Source organism: Dermacentor variabilis, chromosome 9 (genome assembly GCF_050947875.1).
Source record: "Dermacentor variabilis isolate Ectoservices chromosome 9, ASM5094787v1, whole genome shotgun sequence".
In the NCBI taxonomy this organism is placed as follows: Eukaryota; Metazoa; Arthropoda; class Arachnida; order Ixodida; family Ixodidae; genus Dermacentor; species Dermacentor variabilis.
Genome location: NC_134576.1, coordinates 57618480 through 57632697, shown reverse-complemented (window position 1 = coordinate 57632697; position 14218 = coordinate 57618480). Strand labels below are relative to the sequence as shown.

General features: G+C 44.0%; 1 long non-coding RNA gene across 1 annotated transcript; it reads right to left on the bottom strand.

Moving 5' to 3' along the window:
- Window positions 1-6547: 6547 nt before the first annotated feature.
- On the bottom strand, window positions 6548-11940 carry LOC142592721 (uncharacterized). The gene is made up of 4 exons (XR_012830786.1): window positions 11788-11940; window positions 10934-11239; window positions 7500-7605; window positions 6548-6767 (listed from the first exon to the last, which is right to left on the bottom strand). It is a non-coding gene; the product is annotated as an uncharacterized LOC142592721 (long non-coding RNA).
- Between the last annotated feature and the right edge of the window lie 2278 nt (window positions 11941-14218).

The following is a 14218-nucleotide window of genomic DNA, read 5'->3' as shown; positions in this document are numbered from 1 at the left end:
AATTTTCCGAAGTCATCAGATTGTGCTGCCGCTGAAAGGGTGATAGGGTGGTAACGCAGGCGTTGGTCGTGCGATTTACGCCAGCGATGTGCTTCCCTCGAGGTGGTTCATGATAGCGATAAGAATGTGCAGCGGTAGCACAACTAGCTAAATGCTATGGTCGTTTGTACGCGGAACGTTTTGGAGCCATGCAATCACGGCGCACAAGCGGACAAGTCACGTGGTATTTGGTTTTATATATCGTAGGCATCTTCAGAACGCGGAAAAACACTAATTCCTTTTTAATTCCATTGAATAAGCTTGATAGTAATAGGTCTGCCTTTTAAATAATTATTTATAATGATAAGGATGTTTTTACGTGCGGGTAGGCTCTCTTCAATAAATATTAAACATGTCTGGCCTCTCTACAATAAATAGAAGTAAATGAAAGTTGTGCTTTACGCTTAAACACCATGATCTGGTTATGAGGCACGCCGAAGGGGCAGTGGGTCGCTAGTAATCAACATGAAAAAAGAGTGCAGTGCAAACAGGAAAAGAGACAGATACCCTGGTTTGTATGAAAGCATGCTATGTTGATTTCAATTACAGAAATGGCCCGATGTGTACACATTCAAACACTGTAATTTATGTAAATGTAGGCCTTGCAGACCGTGGAATTGGCTAAAACTTTTCTGCAAGGTTCACTTGATGATTCTTGAAAACCACAAGTGTAGCAATGTTCTCAGCATTATGTTGACACCAATGCCTGATGCAATTTTAATGTTATCTTTAACATACCTCCTTTCCCAGCTACTAGTAAACCTGTTATTTCATTGCTTATACATAAGTTTCATTTACTTATTAATTTTATTACATTTGTACAATGTGTGCTGTGCCATGAAGCTTCATTCTCTTACAGCGGCACTGTTACTAGGTGTTTCACAACGGTTGCAGTCTATAATTAATCTATGTTTTTTATTTATATGCAATATATGCAGTGCCATTTAGCATTCCACCATCTTACAGCGATGCTGTTAGGAGAGTTACAGCGTGGTGACGGCTACATTAAATGCAAATGCAAGACTGGTTCGGAGCCTTGAATTTGTTTTGAAACGTAATTATCAACAATTATAAAATAAAATTACCTGCATATACCGTTTTAGAATAGATAACTTATTTTCACAGGTTTTTAATAAGTAATTCTGAATTTTTGTTTCTCGCATTTCACTATTCTACTTTTGTGTGAAACGTCGGCAGGAACCTTGTATGGCTGCTGTGGTAAAAGCAGATTCCAAGATGCAACTAGCCTGCATGTAAGCTTGCACTAAGATAACCAGCCTTGATCATGCTCGAGCGCAGCAGCACTTCCTGTGCTCATGCAAGGCTGGAAACCAGCAATTAGATCCCTTGTTATAAAGGGTGTGAGTAATCCTTCATAAAAGTGTCGTCAGATTGGCCCCCGAGAAGTTATGGAACGAAGCTTCCAAAAGTTGTCATTGGAACTAGTCCACATGGCCTTTCATAATGCAGGCTTCAGCACTGCCCGTTCTTTGCCTTTTTTCTTCCTTTCTTTCCTTCTTTATTGATTTATTTATGTAAGACAATGAACAGATTGTCTTAGGGGACACGGCTAAAGGCAAACATTTGCCTGACTAGGCCGTGCCACCCGTGCATTGGCAGCAACATGGCAGTGGCAGGCTTTCAGGAGGTCACACATGAAATTAAAGTAGTACCCATTTTCAACATTTGAGCACACAATTCGCGTAAGAAGAAAGAAAAAAAGGTTAAAGTTTATACAGTTTTCTGATAAATTGAAGCACAACAACGACAGGGAAAAAAAGCATGTACGAAATTTTCCATACCTGTAGCTGAAAGGTTAAAGTATACACAGTTTTCTAAAAACAACAACAAGAAACATGTACAAAATTTTCTGTACCTGTAGTTGAACATTTCTATTAGTCTTCGTATAGTAACAATTCTTTTACCGTTTTCTTAAAGATTTGCTTTGAAATTCCAGAATTTAGCAGGTCCAATACCAAGGGATAGTCGTTTAGAAGGTTAGGAAGTTGAACTGCTAGTTTTTGATCTCCGTATTTCGTTCTGCAACGTGGTTTTCCTTTCCGTTTTTCTGAGGTTATAGCTTGTCGTTCTGCAATGGTATTTACTTTGGAAGGAACATTTGTCTTCCCAGAATTGCCGTGAAATTTCGAGGAATAATTTCTAAGTGTGAAGTTTTGATGCTGTTAATATTTTATATTTGTTATAGTATGGTTTAGTGGTATCAGTACGTTCTAAGTTACCCATCGCGCGCAGTGCGTGGTTTTGGAGTGTTTGAAATAATTTTAAGTTAGTTTGTCTAGTGGTTGACCAAACTAGCAAACAATACGTTAATCGAGAATGTATACGCGCGTTGTAAATATTGTGTTTCACATTTATCGGTAGCAAATATCGCAACCTATTTAGCACACCGACAGCACAAGCAATATTTTTTCTAAGAACATCTACGTGCGGTGACCAGGACATATTTTCATGGAATAGTAGTAGTAGTAGTAGTATAACTTTTATTAAAACAATCACACTCAGGTCCAGTGGGTGGGTCCCCCACTGGCGATCGCGGCACGCCGAGCCTAGTCGAGAAGGGCCAGTTGGTCCTCCCGCACCATGCTGGCTAGCCCCACCTCCCACTGCCTACTGTTGGAGTTTTGCCCCATAAGGGGTGATTGGATTTCTTGTGGCCGGCTCTGGCACGACCATGTGATTATATAACTCCTAAAAATATGGCTGTTGGTGCCTGTTCGAGGTTGACCTTCTGAAATTGGAGTGCTATCTGAGGGTGGATTATTGTTCCTTTTGATTTAAACACTAGATACTTAGTTTTAGTTATGTTTAATTGGAGTTTATTCGCATTTAGCCCCCAGCTTCAATCAGCAATCATCAGAAGTGGACGCAGACGGTGGTTCCAAAGCTCTGTAGGCCTATTTGTACCACCAGCATTTCCTAGGTAGAACATCAGGAAGGAAGCGTGGAAAATGGCTGTTAGAACCTCACTTGTGATTATTCTGGCACTTTTGTTGCTTTCCTGCAAATTCCGTTTTCTTTCAGTATTATTAAGTTAGGAAATTGAAGCATGACGTATGCTCGGAGCTAAGTGTTTGATGCACCGGCTGCAAAGTGTACCTTACAGCCTAAAGTCAGTCTGTACAAGGAATTGTGATGTGATGCTGCTATTAAGGGCACGCACTTTTACCCGATCTTAACATCAGGGTACAGTACAGTAAACACTTAACTGGCTCTGATGTCTCTCTGAGCCGGTTTGCCTTTGTGTGGCATGGGGAAAAAACATAGCTGAACTCTCCTTTATTTGGTTCACTCTGTCAACTCGTTTCTGTAAAAATAGCACTTTATTTGCCAACAAGAACTTTCGTTTTTCTAATCATTTAGTTTTGATGTGCAATGAGTGTTCTGCCGTATTGCTCAGGTTTTGCTCTTTAACTCTTGCACACGTCCATATCAATGAGAATTGATGTCCCCTTTACTCTTTGCTTTACCTTTTGTAGTACCACAAAGTCTAGGTTTGTCAAAGAATGATCTGCTTTAACTAAGTTATTTCCACAATTACTGCATTGCACCTTGTTTGGGCACTTGTGGCAGGTTTCCATGTATTTCATATGGCCTTGACTTAAACCTCCAGCTGGATCAGTTGCTTTCTATTCTTACTCTCTGAAAGAGGAGGAGGAATAAACTTTTATTTTTGAAACAGTATTCCGGTGTAAACCTCGGCTCTGCTCTCGGTGGAAGGTCTCCTCATTCCAGGAACCCTCTGGCCTTTGCTGCCTCCTTGGCCCTGGAAACAAAGCGTCCCCGTTGTTCCAGGTCCGCGGAGACGGCCTTGGCCTACCACGTTTCTCTGAGGTCTTTGCTTTCTTATCTGGCGTTAAACAGTCTGTCGGTGAAGGCAATGCGTTTTTGTCTAGATGCCATGAATATTCGAGGATAAGGTGCGCTAATGTGTCCGGTACGCCACACATTGGGCAGCGGTGTCCTTGTAGCATTGGGTATAGCCTATTCATGAGGATTCAGTGGGTGTAAGTATTAAATTGTAGACTTCTGAGTGCAGTGCATTCTTCTCTGCTGAGCTTTGGGTGAGATTGTGCAAACAAAACATGGACAAGAAATAGTAAAAAAAAAACAGTTGAGAGCTTGTGCTTGTGTAGTTAATTTCTTCCTAGCCCATGTGCTTATGCAATAATTTTACTTTCTACAAAGCACTACTTCGCTTACTTTCGTTTGCGTCTTCCAGCTTGGAAACCAATCTATCGTCTATTTCCCAGTGCGGAAAATCAATATTGAAGGTTCTGAAGTGGGCATACTAGCTAAGTCATGTGAAGAGATGCTCCCGTATCTTCCTGTAAAACTTCTATGATCAATGTAAGGATATACTACTGTGGTACCCTGCGAAACCTCCCTCGAATGTAAAAAACTATTGTCATAGTTCGCTGCATAAGCTCTTCGACGGATATAAACGTATACTCACATAGTTCCCTCCAAATTCTCCTAATGGATGTAGATGTATACTGCCACGGTTACATGAAAAAACTCCTCGATGCATGTAAACATACGATCCCATAGGTGCCCGCCAAACCTCCTCAACGGATCTAAACATATACTCACATAATTCTCTGCGAAATCTCCTCCATGGATGTGAACACGTACTTGAATGGCTCCTAGCAAAAACTCCTCGACGGTTGTAAACATATGCCCCATAATTCTCTACATAAGCGCCTTGATTGCGGTGAACAGATAGTCCCATAGTTCCTTGCAAAAGTTCCTCGACGGATGTACACATATGCTCCCATAAATCCCCGCATATGCTCCTTGATGGCCGTAAACATATACTCCCGTAGTTCGCTGCAAAAGCTCCTCGATGGATGTAAACATATACTCGCATGGCTTCCTGCAAAAGCTTCCCGATTGATGTAAGCACATTCTCCTATAAGTACATCCAAAACCGCCATTCTCGAGGGCAGTAACATTTTTACTCCGTCTCACCGGAGTATATTAACCTCCCTTCGGGGAATACTCTAGAGGACGGCATTTACTCCCATTTCGGATTTTTTTGCTTACAGTATAGTTACCGTTAACCATAGTTCAGTCTGGTAACGGAGGTACACCCGTGAGCATAAGTATACGGACCACATGATCGTCGATAAAAACTGAATTTCTTCGTGATAACCATGCATAAACGAAAACTGACAAGTGCACTAGAAAATTCCTAATGCCAAGTTGCGTCTGCAGTCTTTAATTTCGAGTTGCATTCACGAACAAAGGAGAACATGTGTGTTATCGCACAATCTCTGTTCCATATAATTTTTTTCACAGGTGTACCGCCCGTGTAACTATAGGGTATAAGACTGCGCTTTTACGCCACTGTGGTTGTGCGCGTTGGTTCGACTTTCCAGCTCTTCTTTGTTATGGAAGGCGTGCCGCCTTTTGTCTTAAACTCCCGTTGTCTTCGCAGGCGCTGCGCGCTGTAGTACTTTGCAGACACTATTATGAGCGCTTGAAATATGCGCCGCGCTTTTTTTTAAATGGGTAAATCTGGCGAGGTACCTATTACGGTATGCGTTGTAAATCAATTAAAGGAAGAAAATTGCGCGGAACAAAAGTGACTCCCCTTAACCCCCCCCCCACGGAACACTGCCAAACGCATGCGCTATTGCATTTAAAAGAACAATTAGGCTACTGCATCATGGAAAACGGTCTAATAATAACCTGCATTACTCTAGCTCACCTGCTTCGATTCGGTAACGGACACCTATCGTGGATGCGTCAATCACTTTGAATGCGTCTTTTTTTTATGTTTTTTGTTAACAACCCGAAACAACATTGACACGTTGAGAAACGTGTTCGCTCACTGAACATGTTCGATGAACGCGGCACAGGGTGAGCATGATGGCCAGACGCGGACGAAACACTTCAAAGAGCGCCTTTTCACCTGGCTCTGTATGGTGTCCTTGTAGCTAAATGTAGTAAGTTTTAGTTTCTGGTTATTGGGTTATTGGCATTTTATTCTACAGACAGAAATAACATTGAGAGCACGCCGAAATTTAACCGGAGATTGTATGTCACTTCTGCTCAAAGCTATCGAAAACCTTTCAAACCGGCGCCAGCTCTAACAAACCCAACCAAATGCGGGAACCCAGCGTTGAGAGAATATTCACGATGTGTTCACAAACGCGCTTCCTTGTTTTTAATAAAGACGGGAACAGCTGATGTCTGAAAGGGCGCAGGTGACGGAGTGAGCATGCCCGTACAAACTGTCGACGATTGGTTGGCTACCGTCACCTGATCTTGGCCGGCAGCTCGGGAAATGATGAGGAGGTCCCTCGCTGATCGCAAAATGCGAAAGTAACCCTATGTTCGGCTTGTGAATGTTTTATCTGAGAGGAGGTTTGGCGCGCATGATTAAAGCCTCGACTAACAGGTCGGCAGTTAGCTCAATAGTCGATCTGCAGAATGCACGCGTCTTTGGTGACTTAAATTTATGGGTGGTTCATCACCCATGAGACACAGGCATTGCGTAAGATGGCTCTGTTTCTTTATTTGAAATTTTCTGTCTGTATAATACTTCACAAAAGAGGCAGTAAAGCAAAGGATTCTTGCGTTTATTGAATACGGCGTGAACATGATACAGCTATCATCCATGTATGCGACATCCATATCGCATACTGGACTGTTCTTTCGTAAAGCGCTGAAAACCAGGGTTTTGAACAAGCGTTCAGTTTCACCTGTAAGAAGAAGGACAGCACACCTAAAGGATTTGGAAATGCGGATGGAAGGCACAGAAAATAATACCCTGAAAAGCGGGTTGCAACTTCCTCATAAGAGGAAGTTGCAACGGTGCATGTTGCAACTTCCTCTTATGAGGAAGTTGCATGTTGCAACTGAGAGCATGTATAGCGGTCGACCGCTATACATGCTCTCCATCACACGTTCTATATTCACCCGGGCGCTTGCCGTGATGTTTTAATTTCCCGTGTGCAGTTGGCCCTAAGAGGCATGCGCCGCGAGGATGGGGCAGACTTCCAAACTGTTTGTGAGTAACCTCATAAAGAGGTGAAGTTCTCAATTTAAAATAAAGGTTAAGTTCTCAATTTTTTTTCCGTGATTCGCAGAAATGGTACAGCTGTGTAATGTCAGCTGAAGGGACCATTTCAGAAAGCTAGAATCAATATCGCACAAGTACAACAAAAATTTGTTTGGCGAGCGCTGTCCCGACGACTCCTAGGAAAACAAATGTGATAATGCCTCTAATTTGAGATGTCATTTATTTCCAACCCGTCATCAGTGAAGTGCGCGTAAAACATGGTGCATCGTATGGTCGGTAGCAAAGAATAACACAACGAATGCGGGCAACCAGAGCGCAGAACACTGGATCACTTCAGTGTTGCTATTACAGAATTCCGAAAGGAAAATATCGAGGACAATCCACAAAAAGAAGTTGAAGTCGTGCTGCTCACCGTGCCCCTCCAAGAGTAGGTCTCCGGAAATTGAATCTCCCGGTGTACCGTACTCGTCGAATACACCGTAGCGGTAGTGGCCCATTCTTGTATACGAAAGTGTAGGCTGGAAGAAAAAAAATAAAGTCGTGCAATAAACGCATGCATTAACGTACACTTTTATTTTCTGCTCTCCGATGCATGTTTATAAACAGCAATACGTACACAGAAACTGCACCGCCCGAAATAAAAACTGAAAGCTCTTTGACAACACTTGTCTAACTGAAATTAAAAAAAAAATTAAGCTACAGGAAATGAAGAATACGAGGGAACCAATACGTGAGCACAGCAAACGCAAGCGTAAGCAATGGATACTACGAGACATCCATGCGCTATGGCACCCGTCGAAATTTCGCTGTTAGCCGTATACATGGCCGGCAATATTGCTGCGTGATAGTGCCTCAGCGTTTATTCGACAACGCGACCGCTTCTCAATCTACTTTGTTATGCTCAATTTTTGTTGCCCTCACTGAGTCGTCTCATTCAAACCAGAGCGTAACTTTCCCTGCGATCACTCACTCAAGCAAGGTGGCTTATACGAACCTTCACTACGCCTCAGGCAGAGATTCGTCCATTACGTGTGCGATGAGCCTACGTGTGATTTCACAAAGACAAGTCCACTAGCCAAAACGTTTTCTCCTGCTTTCACCTTGTCCTCGTTTTCCTCATCGTCTTTAATTTCCATCTCAAGCATTCCCCGTGTTTTCCCTGGATGTGCAAAGCCAGTAACACAGAGCGTCACTTGAACGGAGGTAGATGCGGCTCGCTTTGTTGACGTGGAATTCGAAAAATCCGGGACACATGGGCAACTCCGATGCTTGGAGCTCATTCATGACGTGGTGCTTTCACCACCAACAGCACTCACTCAAATGCAAGTGAAAGCGTGGTCAGCCAGACGGACGCCCGTCGAATTTCGAATACAGTAGCTAGGGGAGCAATGGTTGGCCTCCAAAATACACGCAAATACCCTACTTAAGTGAAATTTAATAAAGACACAACTGCTGATGATTACGCAGTCCAATTGGGCATTTTTCTTTTCAATTTGCATGCCTTTCATTTTCAACAGCACCATGTGCAAGATTGAGTAGCCCTTGCTTGCACAACGATAATGCTTTTAAGGCTTCGTAGGCACTGTGAAATTACGTTGCCTCAGTGACGGCGCCTTTCAATACGTAGTGCGTGGCAGGACATGCTCATGCGAAACAGTATCGTTCTTCTGTGCGCTATGTGCTCTTCTCGAAACCTCCTGATTGCGATGGCTTGTATTGGTAGATATTAAAATTACATATCTAGCTATTTTCTGCGACATATATTGACAATTTCAAAGGCATCTGTGTGTTGTAAGAACGATATCCCCGGGAGCGTACTTGGCGATTGCGGGCCATTATTATCGACCGCTCAGTTTCGCAAGTTGCTTTACGCTTTTGAAAATCTGTGTACTAAAAGTGCGGAGTTGTGGCTAAAATTAAGAACAACACTCTCCTAACTATTCTGTTTCTACGAGGTCATGCTGAGCGCATTTGAACTACTCAGCGAAGGCAACGTCGGAAGAGCGGGCTACCTTACCTTTCTCTTCTAAGACGCGCATTATTTTATCTTCAACGTCCGTAACAGTTCACACGCCAACTTGGCTTACTGGGAAGTGCATGGTATAATAGGTCCGGCTTCCGCGTTAAGGTAACCCTGTTCGAAATAAACCATTTGTTCAGCTTCCGTCTTGTCTGTGACGATCGGTATGTGGCACAGTTGAATGAACCTCTTAGACACCAACGTGGGCCACAGTGCATGTGCGGCTGTGCAACGAACCAGCAACAGCGCTAAGTTAGCGGACGCTCGCGATGTCCGCCAAGGAACGAACACGATCGACAAGTCGCGATCTGTGGAGGAACCCTCCATGCTACCAAGCCCAAAAGACAGCCTGGTGCCCGGCCGGCCAGCCACCGCTTTTAATCACCCCCACTCACTATGAATGGACACTGGCCCCGGCATCAATCGGCCTCCTGCAATCAGTTTTCCCGCCAACTTAGGCCACTGCCGAATGCATATGCACCGCTACATATACTGGGCATATGCCGCTGCTCCAGGAAAAAAAGAAGTGCTTAAGATAAATATTTCCGGTGCTGCAATAAATTATACCGGCGTGGTATACATTCAGGTAGGATACTTTAATAGCCATTCGTACAACATAGGCACGTCGCGTGAGGACTTCGCAGTGCCGCTACTGAATGCGGCGCTTCCAGAAGGCGCGAGGAAGAGGACGTTGGAGGCAGACACGCTTCACACATGACGAATTTCGGTGGCGACAATAAGGTGTGTCGCTGTTTTGATCAAATACTAGGGCCCTATAAAGTAAAACGATTCCAATATGTTTCTATTCCAATCTCCTGACGTCAAATTTGCGTAACCACCAACGCAAGCACCGGGCGGTCCCCAGCAGGGTTGTCTGAAAAGACCAATCAAACGCTCTCCTTCCTCATCGGAGGTCACTTTTGTTTGCTTGAAAAACGAATAACATTGCCTACACTGAGCGGCTTGTCGTATCTAATTGGCTGACAAGAGGCGAGGAGAACGCTCAAGTGGAGAGGGATTCGATGGGGCCGAGCCACTGCACTGAAAGTCAGTAACCGGATCAAAAGGGTGGTGCCGGCGTCTACGATTGGTCGGCTTTCCGTTACTTAGCTTGCGGTGGCTGATCGAAAATCGCGGCGGCTTGCAACGGAAGCTCAAGAATGACGCTAAAATGGACCCTCAGCAAAGAAGAGTTGCCAGAATGAGGGGGTAAACGTGCCGAAAGTGCTCCAAAACGTTACACGGCCACGCAAGAAGTTTTATTATACGCAAATACACCCATGCTCTCCGGCAGGTGCGAGTAGCCAGCGCCTGAGCTAAAGGCGGCAGCCATCTTTTATTCCTTTCGGACAGGGGCAGCCTGCGGCTATTCCGAAGAAAATTCAGTTTTGTTCAGCATATTAATGCATCTTTATCGCGTACACCTCACTTTGACGCTGTGAGCTCTTGCGGTTTTGTGACGTCGCGTGGCAGGCAGGTGAAGTGGGTGCAGCCCGAAAACTTTTTACCAATAGCCGAGGGCTAATGGCGAAAAGGGGTCGAATCAGAAATAGCTGTTTTTCTTTTTTCTTTAAAATCATGCATAATCAGTGTGTACAGATCATATCGGATGGGGAAGTATTGCGGTTTTCGTGACGTCGCGTGACAGACAGGTGAAGTTGGGGTGGTCGAACAATCGTGGAGGGCTGATAGCAGAATTGGAATAGAAAAGTTTGGAATAGCTTCACGTTATGCGCGCCTAGTCGCGTCAGCGCCGACATTCATTGTCAGATGGGTTATGCCTGAATATTTTTTTTTTGTTTTCATCTTTTGACAGCGGTAAATACCTTGAGTACCAGCGCTTTCCTTTTTTCCGTTGGCACGGAATTCCGGTTTAGGAGATACTTGGTTTGAAGATGAATGTAGTGTGCCTTTTCCTTGCAGGCTCTCGATGTCACCGTGTAGCGTTGATCGTCTCCACAAAACGAGGAATACCGGACTCGCACTTCGCTTTCCGGGAAACACATTGTACCCATTATGCGTGGAAGCTTTCGCTTAGGCCATGATTTCAAAAGTTCAGTGATGAACTTCTCGAAGTAAACTCAGCCGCTCGCAGCTGTGTGCAGGAACCGGCGTTCTGGTCCAAGCATGACCTGCATGTTCAAACGTGTCACTTAGTCCTCATAGGTTCTGAGAGGTAGCGGCAATGCCATATTTTCTTGAAGGGAAGAAAAAAATCTTCGATACCATGCTCATTTGCGATTCCCTGGTAAGCGAATCTTTTCTTGATTTTTACGCTAACTTCGTTTTATATTATATGCAACCGCAACATTAAAGACGCGTAAGTGAAATCAAATTTAATGATAATATATGGTTAGCCATACACTTACAACGCAACGTCTATCCAGGCGTATCGCGATCAGCAAATGTCAAAATAATAACAAAGTGTTTCGCTGAAGTTGCACCGTCATTTCAACAGGTCCAAAATGATTGGTGATGATGTTGTACCATTATTATTATTATTATTATTATTATTATTATTATTATTATTATTATTATTATTATTATTATTATTATTATTATTATTATTATTATTATTATTATTTTTATTTATTGACTTATTATTACTAACAATATTACAAGTCCACGAGGTTACTCTCTAGTCACGTGCACAGTCCAGTAGAACAAAAACGAGCTCGACCTCACGCCTTATCCAGTCTGTTGTTGTCATCGGTGTCGATGTCGACGTCACCATGCATCCGCCTGGTCTACGCTGGGTGAAGTGCTCGCTACCACGTGACAAGGCCTAGCGTATTTCAGCAAATAGTGCGCGCCACGAGCGTGTGGCGCACGTCAGCCACACCATCTGCGAGATTTCATTTAAGTCATAGATGTCATAGATAATACCCGACGCAGCTGTAGCAGCCAGCGGCCTCGCATACGCAGAAGAATGTGGAACGAAGGCTTCGCTTTGCGAAGGCCCACTCACACTGGAGAGCTTTACAATGCGCGAGTGTAAGCAGAACCCATTGGCGACACAAACAGGCGCGTTAACAACACAGTTCTCATCGCGCGCGATGCAATGTCCACATCCTCCCCCCCCCCCAGCCTCAACTCTCACGAGATGTGCTATGCGTGTATTGAAGCTTGCGACGTCTTTTCTCAAAGGTTTGTTCCCAATTCATGGTAAGTGCAAGGGCAGTGGCAGTATAAGCGCATCCAAAAGGCGCAATACACTGCACGCACAACCAGCCCTGGAAAACATATTACGTGCACTAATACCGTGACGAGGTTATCTAAATATCACTCACCACACTCAGTCTCGTTTAGCTTCATGATGCTCTAGCATCAAAAACACTCGAAGTGTAGCTACGATGGCATTGATAGCCAACAACGTGTCATCGCACCCTGCTATATGTAGCAGACTTCTATTGGTTACAGAAAAAAAAATTCAGCCCATAACAAGTCATCATCATCATCATCATAATCATCATCATCATCAGCCTTGTTACGCCCACTGCAGGGCAAAGGCCTCCCCCATACTTCTCCAACTACCCCGGTCATGTACTAATTGTGGCCATGTTGTCCCTGCAAACATCTTAATGTCATCCGCCCACCTAACTTTATGCCGCCCCCTGTTACGCTTCCCTTCCCTTGGAATCCACTCTGTAACCCTTAATGACCATCGGTTATCTTCCCTCCTCATTACATGTCCGGCCCATGCCCATTTCTTTTTCTTGATTTTAACTAAGATGTCATTTACCCGCGTTTGCTGCCTCACCCAATCTGCCATTTTCTGATCCCTTAACGTTATACCCATCATTCTTCTTTTCCATAGCTCGTTGCGTCATCCTCAATTTCAGCAGAACCCTTTTTGTAAGCCTCCAGGTTTCTGCCCCATACGTGAGTACTGGTAAGACACAGCTGTTATATACTTTTGTCTTGAGGGATAGTGGCAACCCGCGGTTCATGATTTGAGAATACGTGCCAAAGGCACCCCAGCCAATGCTTATTCTTCGGATTATTTCAGTCTCATGATCCGGATCCGTGGTCACTACCTGCCCTAAGTGGATGTATTCCCTTACCGCTTCCAGTGCCTCCCTACCTATCGTAAACTGCTGTTCTCTTCCGAGACTGTTAAACATTACTTTAGTTTTTTGCAGATTAATTGTCAGACCCACCCTTCTGCTTTGCTTCTCCAGGTCAGTGAGCATAAATTGCAATTGCTCTCCTAAGTTACTAAGCAAGGCAATATCATCAGCGAATCGCAAGTTTCTGAGGTATTCTCCATCAACTTTTATCCCCAATTCTTTCCACTCCAGGTCTCGGAATACCTCCTGTAAACATGCTGTGAATAGCATTGGAGAGATCGTATCTCCCTGTCTGACGCCTTTGTTTATTGGGATTTTGTTTCTTTCTTTGTGGAGGACTACGGTGGCTGTGGAGCCGCTATAGATATCTTCCAGTATCTTTACATATGGCTCATCTACACCCTGATTCCGTAATGCCTCCATGACTGCTGAGGTTTCGACTGAATCAAACGCTTTCTCGTAATCAATGAAAGCTATATATAAGGGTTGGTTATATTCTGCACATTTCTCTATCACTTGATTGATAGTGTGAATATGGTCTATTGTTGAGTAGCTTTTACGGAATCCTGCCTGGTCCTTTGGTTGACAGAAGTCTAAGGTGTTCCCGATTCTATTTGCTATTACCTTAGTAAATACTTTGTAGGCAACGGACAGTAAGCTGATCGGTCTATAATTTTTCAAGTCTTTGGCGTCCCCTTACTTATGGATTAGGATTATGTTAGCGTTCTTCCAAGATTCCGGTACGCTCGAGGTTATGACGCATTGCGTATACAGGGTGGCCAGTTTCTCTAGAACAATCTGACCACCATCCTTCAACAAATCTGCTGTTACCTGATCCTCCCCAGCTGCCTTCCCCCTTTGCATGGCTCCTAAGGCTTTCGTTACTTCTTCTGGCGTTACCTGTGGAATTTCTAATTCCTCTAGGCTATACTCTCTTCCACTATCGTCGTGAGTGCCACTGGTACTGTAGAACTCCTCAGCCACTTGAATTATCTCATCCATATTAGTAAAGATATTGCCGGCTTTGTCTCTTAACGCACA